General features: G+C 42.7%; 1 protein-coding gene across 1 annotated transcript in view; it reads right to left on the bottom strand.

The window, feature by feature from the left end:
- Positions 1–13,545, bottom strand: part of cskl (c-src tyrosine kinase-like) — a 49,092-nt gene extending 35,547 nt beyond the window's left edge. The window contains exon 1 of the mRNA XM_085766467.1: positions 13,296–13,545. The gene's annotated coding sequence lies outside the window, so the exon portion shown is untranslated. The remainder of the gene's footprint in view (positions 1–13,295) is intronic.
- Positions 13,546–15,385: the final 1,840 nt, after the last annotated feature.

Raw genomic sequence — 15,385 nt, forward strand, 5'->3', positions numbered from 1 at the left:
ACCCACTGAGGGGAAGTGAAATTACTGTGCAGTTTGAAACGCTTAGCAAGTTTTGGTACAGAGCTACCACAACTACTTTTACCCTTTGGTCAGCAACATGTGGTTTATTATAAAACACACACACACACAATAGTCTGTCACCACCCATGTCATACGGCTATTTCAAAGTCCCTCATTAATAATCACAGGTCACAACAGCGTGGCAGAAAATACACCAATATAGAACACAAGAAGGTGCTTCAATATTATGCGAGATTAAATTGAGACAACCGTCATCTCAATATCACAAGAAAATAACTAGTTAATAATCACTACTGTTTCAGCCACGACCCTAGAGACGATGTTAACTAGGTCATTAGTTTCTTTTCATAGGATAGGTTAAGAAATGTAGCCTAATTAGCTGAAATGAGATCTGCTCGACACTGCTTTGATAATATGATACACACGGTGTATAAATGGAGGTCTGCTTCCTGGGTGTGTGTCTGTCTAGATGTGTGTGACTCAGAGACAAAACATTGAGGCATGTACTGTCACCTCTCCCTGTGTACAACAGTTTGCTGGAATCATACGCTCTTATTACATCACACCACACACACACACACACACACACACACACACACACACACACAAAACCAAGTTTCGCATGCAAGTAAAATCATGCGGACACAGACATCTGTGACTCCTCTCACCGACATCAGATGCAATGAGCTCACTCACTCTCACACACACACACAAGTGTCAGGCAGGGAAGCAAAACACAACATCATCTCCTATGAAATCTACAACTAAAATAGGATACTGCTAGATTTAAGTATTTGAATGTGTGTGTGTGTGTGTGTGTGTGTGTGTGTGTGTGTGTGTGTGTGTGTGTGTGTGTGTGTGTGTGTGTGTGTGTGTGTGTGTGTGTGTGTGTGTGTGTGTGTGTGTGTGCTGCTCCACAGAGAGTGGTGTGTAGGTTGAAACACAGCATTTGGGCGGCACATCCAGAGCCTGTGTTCAACTGAGATGATGAGGATGCTGGGTGATGAGGTGATGGGGAACGGTGTGGGTGAGAAGGCCCAGGTAGACACTGAGGCACACAGGAAGCATCACACAGAGGAGATTTTTTTTTTCTGCTAATGCAGAGCCAATGTTTGTCGAGGCAGCAACTGCAAATCTTGCCTGTGGAGAGCAGGGCTCAGGGACTTCTTCAGGAAATTCACAAAAGCCTCACACATACTGCGCGCAGCGATAACCCTGTTCCCTCTCATAGCCGAGGGACAAAGTATATACTACCGTAAAGAGAAGTCTGCGCACAGATGGAGTGAAACAGTGAGATCTTAAATTCATATTAACTTAGGGACATTTTCAGTCTTGGCTAGAAACCATATGGTGTATACTATGATTTATGACTGTGTGCCTGTGAGTTAATACAGAAACAAACACACATCTTAATGTTCTCTCTCCCCCCTTCACTTTGCCTACATTTGCATGTTCGTCCGGATTATTTTGGGCCATTCTTGGTTCCCAGAGAAGCACTGATGCCGTCCTCACATCTGTAGTTCAGTACCTTTATTTCAGTCCAAGAAAACAAAATGCTGGACCAAGTGAAATACCGCAGGGACTCTGGTAGGTTCTGTCAAACGGCAGATTCGTGTTCAAATAGGCTGAGACGATTTTATTTTGTATTAATCCTGATCATTTTCCAATTGTGATTAGCCAATGAATGTGATACAATACCACAAAATAGCTGTAGAGCACAAAGTGCCATCTTCAGATTGATTCCAAAACAGTTTAACATAAAGGCTATTCATTTGTAAAGATAAAACAGCAAAACCAAACCACAAAAATGTTTGAGAAATTGTAAAACAAGATAATAAATTACACCATTTGGTATTTTGGCACACTAAATGGTTCAATCAAATAATTATCCAGGTAATTGTTGATTAATTTACTGTAATCAAGTTATTGCCCAATTATTTCAGGGAGGGACGCTATGGAAACCACCCGGAGCAAACATCCTGACTATTTTAGAGCTAAAAACACAGCACGACAATTGCTTTGCACAAGGACACAGACATAATAGTGACATTGCCGCAATAACACTGTAGTAATATCATTCAGAGCATCCCATGCCAAAAACAATACACACGTCTCTGGTTACCTAGCGGAGGAAGTATACTTGGCACCAGCCATGTAAATAATCTACAACCTAACATTTATCCACACTCTGCCCTTTACTTGACATAGTGAGGTTAACACTTAAAAACAAGTCGACCAATATGCAGGGAGGGGTCCTCATATCCTAAATGGTTGGTACATTCTTACATTCCCCAGAGACTCAAGATGGAGCTTTGCAGAAACATGAGACGGGTGGCTTTATGTTCCTCTGAGGCTGACCCCACCGTGGTACTCACAGGCCTAGACGTGGGCATAAATAGTAGATCATCTATATGTGTGAGTGAATGAGAGAGAAAGAGCGGCAAAGAGAGAAACCAACTATACTGTATGTGCCTGAATGGGAGCGAGTGACTGGACATGTGTGTGTGCATTAGGAGAGCAGAATAAGAGACCTTGTGTGAAAGTGAAGTGTAAAGGTAATCATGAGAAAGTGAGTGGGAGAATACAAGCTAAAGTCAACAATTTAGTACGGCGCTATCAACTTGAATCACAACCAACACAATCCTATTTCCTCAACTGACTCACACCAGTTTTACACTTTTAGGAAAACATTAACCTCGAAGGGAAAAGAGAGAAGCCACATGATGACATGGATGTTGTTTAGATGGTCATCAGCCAAGTCAATTCATCATGACATGACGTTTATTGTCATTCACCAATAAGAAATTAGTAGAAACCCTGTATCAGGTACCAAAACAATATCGAGTTAAGCAGAAGATGGAGAGAAAATGTGTGTTTACATGCACATTAATATTTATCCTGGCTAAGGTCTTTACATGGATAATGTGTGGGAATGTGTGTGACACAACCAGTAAACAGTTTATTTCACAGACCTGTTTGGATGGAGACTCTCTTAGTACCTGCTGAGTTCATTAGTGGTGTGCTACTCTGAATCTGGCAACTCCAAAGAAACAGCGCTTGCACCTAAAGGAGAATTACGGCCATTTTCTAAGTAACGCTCTACAGCTCTAAGTCCCCCAGTGCGACCATAGGAAGAAATCCAAGAAAAATATGTGCAGACCGGACCTAGCTCTCCTTCTGCTAGCTGCGCTATTAAACAGCAAAGTAATTGGGGCAGTTCTTCTAACCCGTGACGTTGGCCTCTATATAATGCTCAAAATATCACTACAAAAGCTTTGCAACATCCACCAGTTCCTTACACAACTCTGAGTGTGCTTAACTCCGTTAATATGAGAGAGCAGTGTTAACGTGTGTTTTTAATCACATACCTCTGTTTACTCTAGCTTCCTGGGTACCTTACTAGTCGACTGTCGAGCTCGGGACTGTTTCCATATCAACAAAGACAAACACGCAAGGAAAACATCGATTTAGGAGGAAAGAAATGATTTTGGATAGGGAAAAAAGCACCAATGTGACTATAAAGGCTTTTTTTCCCCCATTCAAAATCATTTTTTCCTCCTGCTAGCTGATACACTGCTAGCAGGAGGAGAGCTATAAGTCCGGTCTGCACATATTTTTCTCAGATTTTTTCCCATGGTCGCATTCGGGGACCTAGAGCTGTAGAGCGTTTAGTGTCGTCTTAAATGACCGGAATTCTCATTTAATCAAGAATCCAAAAGGTAAACAAAACTCTTATGGTCCCCCTACCTGTGGAATGTGTTTCTCAATATGTTTTTCATTGTTATAGTTGCCTTTTTGTGTTGTCTACTTTTTTTTCTGCTCTTTTATATTATGTGTAATGTGTACTGCTGTTACATGTTATGTCCATTAATGTGCACTGACTGTCCCATTCAAATAAACAAATGAATAAACAGTATATTTTAATGATAGCCCATAAACATACTGGTTCATTTCCATATATCTTTGCCCCAGTGAAAACAACAGAGCGGTGCAACACTTGACACAGAACAGAGTATCCTCAATGTAGCGTTGATATCAGGATGACTGAAGTTAAAAAAGGGAAGCGACAGATGGTTGACTGATAATCAGTGTAAACTCCACGAGACCGCTGCTGTGTTGTGGGTCAAAGTTTCACCTGTATCAAACTGTATGAGGAGGACTGGTGCCTTTTCCCAGGAAAGATATGCACCAGGTAACACGTTATCCTTTCTATTAGATACTCATCAGACCGTTTATTTCTGTATCATGGTATTTATGCAAAGTTTTATATGACCTGGCTACTCCAGGCTGAACCGTGGCTAGCTGGTGGAAAGCGTGCAGCATGTGGACCTGTACTGAATTTGAACATTTACACCCAGTTACCTGCATCAAATCACGACCATCCAGGAAAACCTGGACACACTCCCACACCGTCTCATCAAACACCACCACCTTCAAGAGCTGTTAATGCAGTCACAAACATATTATTCCTCAATAGCCTCCCCCCAGGTGAACACACTGCTGCTGTGTTCATTTCACATCCAGCTGTTTGTGTTTCTAATAATGATAAACCACTACAACGGTTATGCTATGTACACTTAACATTCAGGAGCCATTTGCCCACACGTGGAGCGGGACTACCAGGTACACAATGCTGACGGCTAAAATGGACCTGAGGAGGGGAAGCTGGTGCACTGATTACACCCAACGGTGATCCAAGTAAGTAAATGAATGTGCTTTTCACCATCTAAAAGAAGTGACTGCAAGGGTGTGGGGCCGCGACGACTGTGCTGATAACGTTCTTGTGTGGATTTCTGCGTACGATATAATGCCTAATACTATAATGCCTAAAGAGTTACGCATCTGTCTCCCTCTAAATCCATCTTTCAGTATACAGTATTTATGCATTCATCGGCCACCGGCCACCTACATACCTCTGAGTATGAACCGCAGGGGTTCATCCGCTGGTGTATCAGAAATATGCCCAGATGTAGGCCACAATTTCACAATAAACAGACGATGATGCGGAGATCCTCTTTAATCTCTCACTTGAACACATCAGGAAAATGTTGCTTTTATTAAAATGAGGGAGGGGAGGGCAGGGCAGAAATGATCAAATAAATTCTTCCTTAAAAAGAAAACCCTATTACAGTCGACCTAATTCAGGTCACTTTACTTCTCAACACTCTGGGTGACATCATTAAAGCAGACACACTGGCTGTACTGTATCTCTGAAGTCAATCTGATGACTCAATTGCACAAAAATGACTCTGGCAGATAGAAAAGGAGGAAGCACTGGAGCCTCCCCACTGAGACATAATTCATTGTCACCACGGCCACTTCTGCTGCTGCCACCATCATCGTCATCAACATCATCAGTGATTCATGCTGTGTTCTTCTTAGGAGAGCTCAATAATGGCCGTAGAGTTTCATGTCTTTATAAATGGGGAGGAAAAAAGTGCCATCAACTAAACTTCCTGCTGACTGCACTACTACCCCCTTCTGTCTCTGTCCACAGACTGCAGTGAACCAGGACACCAGGTGATCGAGTGGAGGTAAGCAGGGAAAGCAACGACTATAAATAACATGTTGGCACAGGTCTCCCTGTGTTTTCCACAGGTACTTCCTGCTCGGCTGGGGAACTTGTGTCTAAAGTTCAGAGATCAGTTTGACACTGCATGTGCCTGTCACAGTGTGTATGTGACAGCACAGCTTCCCCCCCAAGGAACAGGACACTGCTGCGGCATCACACTATACATACGCTATAGATAAAATAGTCCACATGTGCATTTACATATGCTCACCAAGCACTTTCTCGGGAACACTGACTGTATTGATGCTGAGTAGAGTGTCTCTTTCCCTTTTTTCTTCTTTGTGGCATTTAAACCTCACTTTGAGATGCTGGTCCATGTTTACAAGATCGTATCACGTCACTGTGTCACATTCAGACTATTCTCCACTTTTATACATCCCAAAGATGTTGGGTGGTCCCCAACTTTTTCTCAAAATTGTACCACTTTTTTTCAGAAATATTACATTGTTTTCCAGAAAATTTCTCTAGATTTCTTCAAAAATTTCACACCTTGGCCCTGATTTGAACGTACATTGACTAAAAGAAGTAACATTATTCAGTCTAAGAACAAATATTTGTGTATTTCTGGTGTTTGTTTCAAAATTTTGTCCAATGGGGGGGTCTGTGGTCTAATTTGTGGGTCTTTGATCTAAAAAAAAAAGTTTGAGAACACTGTTCTAGAGGATGTGTTTCTCATAACTGTGGAGGGCAACAAAGTACACTGAAGCCATTACAGGATGATACATTTGTATTAAGGGACCAAAGGTGTGTCAACAAGACATTCCCCACGAGGCGGTGCGTGGCGCAGTGGGTAGAGCGGCCGCCCCATGTAGAGGCTACAGTCCTCACCGCAGGCGGCCCCGGTTTGAATCCCATGTCGGGCAGCCCTTTCCTGCATGTCATTCCCCCTCTCTCTGCCTCCCCCTTTCCTGTCTATCTCTACTGTGGACTATCGATACTGTGGACTATCGAAAAACTATGACACTACCACCAGCAGCAGGTTGGTTCTACAGGTTCATACTATAAAAGCTGTTTAAACCAGAAATATCACAGGTAGCTTTCCAACCCAGATGACATAAATCAGTTCGACATGATGTGAAGCTGCTAACGATTTGTGTGAAATCTGGTCATAATTGCTGTGTAAAGTCTTGAGTGGTGGCTAAACTCCTTGATACACTGTACAATTTGAAGGGATTTTTTTAAGATACTGCACTCAGTAATGTTTGAGAGGTCACTGTAACCTTGATATTTGACCTATGACCCACAAAATCAAAACAGCCCATCCTTGAGTGTTGTTGAATTAATGTAGCCTATAAGATTTGAGGAAGTTACATCAGAGCATTACTGCGATATGACAATGACAATAAAGCTCTTCAACTTGAACTTGAAATTATATCCACAAGAATAGGACGGATGGCAGGGCAAACCAAAAACCAAATGACTAAGGCAACTGTTACAGTCAAAATGAGACACCATTGTATCTCACTTCAGCACATCACTGTGAATAACTGGTCATGAGTAAAGCCTTCGTGCACTGTAAAAAAAAAAAAATCAGAGCAGCAGCAGTGTTTGTGCAGAGTGGAAAACTTCTGAGCCTTTTCCAGCAAGAAACTTCCAAGACAAGTGGCTCATTCAGTCAAAATCAGCTGGATATGAAAGGTGGGATTCATTTCACACATAAGACAGACGGTGCAAAGCAGCACTGTTGATCAAAGCCCATGTTTCACTTGAATTGGCATTTATGCAAAAAAAAAAATCTGGTTGAAGTTAATTATCAGCTCAACACCTCTGTGGTGATAGGATTACCTATTCCATCTGTGAGTTTATTTTCGAGGAGCATAGGGACATACAACATGACAGAGAGCGCAACATGAAACACTCACTACCAGTCATTTCTTTATTCTTGGCTACATGTTCTAATTGCGTAGACGGAGTAATTTGTTTATTTTTCCTCAATAAGCCCAATAAAGTTATTCAATTGTTTACAACAATGAGAATCTGACTGTGAATAAAAACGTACGTATATATTAATAGATCTGTCTATAATGTGTGTATTTATGCAGGAGGTCAGGTGGCTGGTGTTTTCCAGAGCCAGTCCTACACCATGAGACAGATGCTCCTGACATCGGGCCTTCTACATGGATCCACTCAAAGAATAAGTGTCCGGCTGTTTCCCTCAACCGAAATTTTTTCCCTCTGCTCATTATTTCAAGTCTGCGCTCGCACAACCCCCCAAAAAATGCAGGCTGATGTCATCAGCTCATCTGTCAGTTCAATAAGAAACCATTGTGTCGTGCTGGTTTGCACAGTGGGGTAGCTCTGCTGGGTACAGAAGCAGGGTGGTTAGTGAAGGACGACTAGCTATATGAGCCGTATCAAAGTTGGTGACTTGGCAGTTTTAGTTGATTTATGTCTCGGACCTGTGAGGAATTCTTCACTACCCGGTTTCTAAATGATGACCTCAGGTAGAAAATCGTTATGTGGATGATCAAACATTTAAGCTGCAGGTTACAGCAACTGATGGGGGTGGCCTGGCTGTCATCCGACAGGGCAGGCTCCATTTATATCATTACCTCTTAGATGTGGCGGGCAAGCTGCCACATTATGTTTTAAGGATTTTGGCAGAAAACTGTATGTAGACTCTTCCACAATGATATATTTGCTATGTGTTCATCATATAAATATTTTACTTTGATGCATGGCTGCAGAACCTAATTATTCAGCATCACTACAATAGTGAAAGGAGGAAAAATTAACAATGAGGATCAAATTCATCTGAAATGATGTGTTCTAGAAATATTGAACATTTTGCATTATCAATATTCAATATTCTTGTGTGAAGCGCTTCCCAGTGGGTAATCTCTGGAGGCCGTGGGTGTAGCAAAAGACCGGGCATGTGCCAGGCCTCCGGCTCTGCTCATTGCCTACATTGTGCAGCTAGCCAGCAGGCGTGGCTGTAGAAACCTCCCGGCCTTCAAGGAGCTGCCTGACTGACCAGCCGCTGCCCAGATGGAGGGGCCTCGCTGAGTTTGCACGCAAGATGGCAGCCACAATGCCACTATTCTACTGGGAAGCATGCTCACCAGGAGGGAGGGTATGTGGGGAGTGGGGGGGGGGTTGCCATGATCGCAGCTCAGCAGGTGCTGAACAGATAAGAAGATATACGAGCAACACTGTAAGAGGAATAAACGACGACCAAATGTTTCTCATAATGTGTGCAGAAAAATGGCACTTACAGGCAAGCACAAAAGAGTGAAATAGTAATAATATAATGAACTAATATCACACTGTGAGAGATTGAAGGGACAAACTAAGACTGAAAAAGAAAAACACTATGGAAAATGAGTGAACAGTTAAAAGTGAGAAAGATAAAAAATTAATTGGTTTAACAATGCTGATGATGGATCAATCATTCATCAAGTAGTGGTTCCAGTCTCTTATAGTTGCTGGTCATTGTTAGTCCTCTAGTAAATGGAATATCTTTCGGTTTTGATTGGGTAGTGCAACAGAACAGGCAATTTGAAGATTAGGCTTTGGGAAATTTTCATCAGCTCCTGACATTTTAAATACAGTCTAACTGATTGTGCAAAAGATGAATTGATAGTTTATTCATTAAATCCTGTTTGCTGTTGCATATTCAATTAAAAGTATTGCTGTGCCTCAAATTTGTATACTTTACATGTACCACAGTGCAGCAGTATACTCGGTGGTGGATGTCTGATGGAGTATTGTTTTCTGAAATCAAACTGTTGTTTCGTGCTCATAGGGAAATGACGATCGCAACATGTGACCATGGTCCGTCAAAACATCTGCCGGCTGATTTGCTCTTGTGTCATGACAATTAGCATGTCCCTTTCCCTCTGTCTGTCCACTGTGCGATGCGATACGAAACAGCTGGTGCCTCGCCTTCTTCTGCGTAGCCAAGATGGCAACCACTGAGGGTGCGAGTGTCCACTCAATTACTTGATCATTTTGAGTTCACTTCATGTTCCCATACTCATCAATACACACTTATCCACTCAAAATACCAAGTGTGAGTATGGGAAGTACACAAACTAAGCAAAGGTACACTTCCTTCACATTACTAGCAATAATCTGATTAAGGGGTGTGATGAGCAGGCCGGGCGGCACAGTTTACTAAACAGGGATATGTCTGGTGTGTAAAACACTTTGATCACTCATCAGCCTAGAGACAATTAGACCATTGTACACCTCACAAACAAGAGTGTACACTACAGTACTATTACAGTGATGCACCTGTTCTGTCTGTGCACATGTTCAAAAGAAAGAGGAAGCAGTGCAGGTGCAGTGCAGATCTGCTGTCAGTTTCGCTTTCCATCATCATTCCTAAATAAGTGGACCATGGCACTGCTTGCCACTTTGCATCTTGCAATGTCCACAATAAAAAGCTGCACTACTCGGGATGTGCACATACCTTATTGGACACAGTAAAATGCATTACACTCTGCTCCTTGTGTGTTCTGGTTTAAAGGCCCATGCACTGCTAACAACTCTTCCCCTAACGGGTATACACACACACACACACACACACACACACTATCCCAGGCTGCTGAGATGCAGACGACCATGAATAAATGGTGTTGAATACTTGTATGCAGAGTGATGCAGCCTACTGTGTAGAGTAAAGTCTCGCACCATCTGTGATGTCCTGTTGCTCATGAGTGTCAGTATACTGTTGTTAAGCTCTGCACCAAAGTCACCATGATAAATCCCTCCTCTGGTATTGCACTTGCTGATTACAGAGACAGTGGATGTGGGAGAGAAGAGGCTGGAGGAGAAAAACGAACTAAAACGCGGCCATTGTGTTGAGGTCAGCGGGCCCTTGGACAGGCTTCAAATGTGCAATGAGATGGTCAGTGTACAGACAGAGGAGCCATTACTTCCCAGCTGAGCACATAAGCCAAGCTCAGAGCTTAACACAAGACAGTAACGGAGCTCAGCTCTTAGCAGCTTCCAGGATTGACCTGAGTGATTTTTTTTCCTTTCCTCCTCATAACTCATCACCAAAAAGAAGAGAGCTGACATGTAACTAAGCCCCCAGACTTGTCCTGTCACCTCCAGTCCCCGTCAAGCTGCACCTCCATTAGACTACTGCTATCTAGCCATCAGTCAGTCAGTCAGTCAGTCAGTGAAACGAGCAAAGAGCTATTGACAAACGGAAGACAGGCAGGGGAAGGAACTTAGTGTGGTTGAGGATTTAATCTGCGAGTCTTCTGCCACCATACTGGATGGGTCTGACTTCACAGATGGAGCTGGAGCTGTACAGTCTCACTACTCAGACCAGAGATGAGTCACGCTGTGTTTAAAGGACTGGGTACGGTGTGCTAAAATAAAACATTTTGTGCAATTGTTTTTCTCCCTTTCCACAAAAGTGACATGAACTCTTATACACTGAGAGAAAATGACATTATTCGCAACATGTTCATCGTAGACTATCAAGCCAGAACTATGTTGAACACCGTCACACACCGACAGCAGGTTAGCCCTGACAGACGCAGCATATGGATCCTTCACATGTTGCAGTCTGGTTCACCAGATTCCTCTGGGGATAATGGGTGCCAAGCCCCCACACCCCCACCTCGCTTCAGCCAGTCCCGGTGACAAATTTCTCAAATTGTAAAACCCCAAAGCTACCACAGTGCTTCATCAGCACTCAGCACGCCAGTCAAGACAGGTGGGCTGCAAAATAAGAATGCAACTATCTGGCAGCAAAGAAATGGACACTGGACAATAACTGCTGTGTCTGGATGTTTTGTTGTTAAAAATCCCAATTAATTTTTAGAACTTGCATGTGAAATAGTTGCAATTTTGAAGATTACCTTTTAAGACTATTGGAAAACCAGCACATTTTGTAAAAAATAAATAAATACAGATTAGCAGGCTGTACAAATGCCAATATCTAACAATCCAGTTTCCGATCAGCCTCACACTCACTGTGGCAACCAATTATTAAAACAGGCAACATGGTCTGAAGGACTGATCTCTTAGATTTTGAACACATCAGATAACAAGCGCAAAGACAGAGATAATACAGTAATCCTCACATTTGTTCCCTTCAAAGCAACGCAACACTAAGACTGAAAGTGATTATACACTGTGTAAAGTAACAATACACAACAGACTTGACAGTCATGCCAGAGCTTGCAAAGGTATGTACATTTCAACATTTCTGTCAGACTTTTACCTTCGAGCTCTGACTGAGGAGCAAGGCCAGAGCAGTCAGAGGGCTTCATGCCGCTCTGATTCATTAAATTATACCAACAGTGTGTATATTGTTCACTTGCCTTCACCTGAAAACCTCTGTGTTTACAAGCATCCCACTTCTGCGTAACTGTCCTTGAGCAAGACACTAGAGCTCTACCAGCTCCAGGATGGTGCTCTGTGGCTAGGCTTGGCCTCTGACCTTTCTGTACAGTAATGTAAGAGAAAAGCACTTTCCCCTGTGGGATAAACACATCTTCACAGTAGCCTACCATCACAACATTTATCTCCTGTTACTGTCATCAACAGGACAACTAGCCTACAGTATAGAGCAGCACTTTTTCTTCTGTTACACGGTGGCACGTACTCATCTAAAACCAAGAACCACTACTAAAGAATGTAGTAATGGACACATTAAAACAATATCAGTGGAAAGATACTGATCAGTGTTTCCTGAAGCCGAATGGGCTGAACCTCAGCTCCAGCTCTGCTCCAGTGCAGCGCGGAGGTGGCTAAAGGAGAGGGGTCCATTATCGGACAGGATCTGTATTTCGTGCTTTTTGTTCCCAGTTCCCGACACAATACAAAAACCATTACAAAAAGGTCGCCTCGCTGCATTGGCACACGTGTAATATTAAAGTGGTGACTACTTAAACGGCACAATAACCGAGCCTCTACAGTCAGTCAGGTATAGGCTGTTACCACATTTAGACGAGCGCATCCGCCTGTCACACACAATGCTGTATGGGTCCCTGTTTTTACTGACTCCCAGCTTCACCTCCGCTGGCCTCCCTACAGCACTGGACTATACACTGTGCCAACAAATACACACGGAAGACAAAGAGGAGAAGCACAGTAAAAGGTCAAGACCACAAGGCGTTAGCCGCGACCAAGGTGTCCGACTATGGAAACAAGAGGAGAGAGGAAGGGGAGGGGGTGACTGGGAGGTTTTGGGCACAGCAGCCGCAAAATCGCCTATAACAAGAACACAACAGCCAGTACAAACGAACAGCACAGTAGTCGTTTAACAATGGCCTTGCTTTGTTTGAGTGTGTGCGTGTGTGTGTGTGTGTGTGTGTATTGGTCCGATATCAAACCCGGTGAATGTGTCAGGGGAGTGAACCGGGAACGGGGAGGCTGGGTGAGGGTGAGGGTGAGGGTGTGGGGGATACAAATCTGTCCAGACTTAGCATAAATAGTGTCCGACAATGGAACCCGTGACGTTACATTGTATGTAAACTAGCAACCACGGCTAACCGCCTTCACCCGTGCTGCACTAAAAACGCTCACATTTTAGAACAACACTTAACGGCCGCGGCGAACGTAAAAGATCACCCGGGATACGAGCGGCGTATCCAGGCCAACGGTGACGTTCCCCTCCCTGTTCGCTATCTCTGCTCAGCTCCTCATGCTAAAAACGTTGCAGCAGCAGCAGCAGCAGCAGCGGCAGCGGCAGCAACACAACGAAGACAAAACAGTGACTGCGCTGTGGGCAACTCACCCAAAAGATAACCACTGTGCTGTCGACCAGATGTTGCTCCAAATCAGCGGCGAAGGCCCATTAGGCGGACTCCTGCGGTTGGGAAGCATTCAGGTCTACCAGAAAGATAAGACAATCCCAAACGTGGCTTTGCTTTGACGGTTGTGTCCGTACTCTGTCTGCATATGTGTGTGTACGTTAGCGTGTGTGTATGTGCATCTGAATGAGTGACTGTGAGTGTGAGTGTGTATGTGTGTGTGTATGGAGCTCTGTGAGGCCTGCTGCTGGAGGAAATGGTCTCCGCTCCGTCCACGGGATGCGCATGCGCAGAGGAGCAGTAACGTTACCGCCACGGGGCGAGCGGTGTGCGAGCACAACCGTGTGGCCAACAACAAGTGAGACTGGCAACTGATGGAGGACTTGTTACAGCGGCCGGGAGGCGCTGGAGGAGCTGCCCTGCGGCCCCTGTCACAGGGTGCATAAAAAGCGGTGATATATCAGTATAGATGTACATCCTACAGACAAACAATATGATCAAAATTCTTCCAGAGTATAGGGTCTATTATTGACACATATACTCACACTCCTGGTAGCTATACCATGATCCATGACATCATGAGCATTTCACATTTAAGTAAAGTTTACACCTGAGTGATTTAACATTTCATTTCATATCTCATTCTACAAAGCATACAGGGAGACATACATAGCCTACTGGATCTAACATTCAGCAACATGAATGCCTCATGGGTTCAAAACCAGGTTTAATTCTGAAATGCTTCTTGTTAATATACATAATTAATCCGTTTGTGTGTTATGACAATCTTGGGACTGATCTCCGCAGCAGAGGTGAATGACTTCCACTATGTGTGTTAACATCACATCCACTAAGAAAGGCCTGAATACTGATTATCTGAGATGCCTTCTATTTTTTTGTATTACATAGATAATGTTAGAAAATCTTATTTAATTTTATAGCTTTGGTATCTAACACATTTTTTTATGATGGCTAAATGAATTAATAACCTTAGTCAATATTAATTTAGAGATTATCCTCTTGATGCCGGAACATTTTCATGGACCTCCTCCACAAGGTTCTCATGTCATATTTACATAAATGGTTTTGGTTTGCACAGGAGCGGGATATTAATAACATTAATGATGTCTCCACTCTACTTCATTAATTCAAAGATAGTTCACTAAGTAAAATATGTGTCTAACCATGGCAGTGCAAGTGGAACATGCACATTTGACCATAGTCATAACTTATGTCATTAAATATAGGCTACTTGTATAAATAGGCTACTTATGATTTATAGCTGAAAAAACTGTGACACAATATAAGGACAAAACCTTAAGTATTACCTTGCATCTTTATGAAAATAATGGTGACATTTTCATTATACTGTAATAAACTAAACTGTACAGTAAATGTGATTAGCCTTTTTTTTTTTTTTTTACAGAATACTTTTTATAACTAGCCATCATCAATGCTGTAGGTAAGTAACATTTGTGCTTCCCATGGCTTTCTACATTAGAATGTCTGTGTTGATCAGTATGGTGCTGTTAACTGATTAAACCATGTATTTTAAATCTTAGCAGTAAAAATGAAGGAAAAAAAAGAAAAATCCTCATGCACATCCGTGCCAAAAAACTTTGGGCAGGTGCTTAGCCGGAAACATACAAAAGTTAAAAAGAAAGTAGAACGGCTCGCACACCACAGGGCTCCAATATGCAGTCCATTTATTCACACAAGACAAGATGTAACGTTTCGAGCAGAAGAAGCTCTTTGTCGGAACAGAAAATCTTAGCAGTAAAAAAGTAAAAATATAAGTAAAGTATTTATGTAACTTTCATCCAGTCCATGATTGCTTTTTATTAGCCCACTGTAACCTTGTTTTTTTCTGTATAGGTGTTAATGATGGCCTTCGTTTGTCTTTTCTGTATGTAGGCCTAATGTCTTACAGTTCAGTCACAGACATTGACTCCAGTTTCCACCCATTTGTTCCTCATTCGTTATTTTGTGAATTTTCTGTTTTCAAAACATATTGCTTTAAGTTTTCTATCTTGACGCTACCAGTGTGATTCAATAAGATTTTCCCCAGAATTGA

Source organism: Trachurus japonicus, chromosome 3, assembly GCF_045865225.1.
Source record: "Trachurus japonicus isolate A0001 chromosome 3, Traja_1.0".
Taxonomy (NCBI): Eukaryota; Metazoa; Chordata; class Actinopteri; order Carangiformes; family Carangidae; genus Trachurus; species Trachurus japonicus.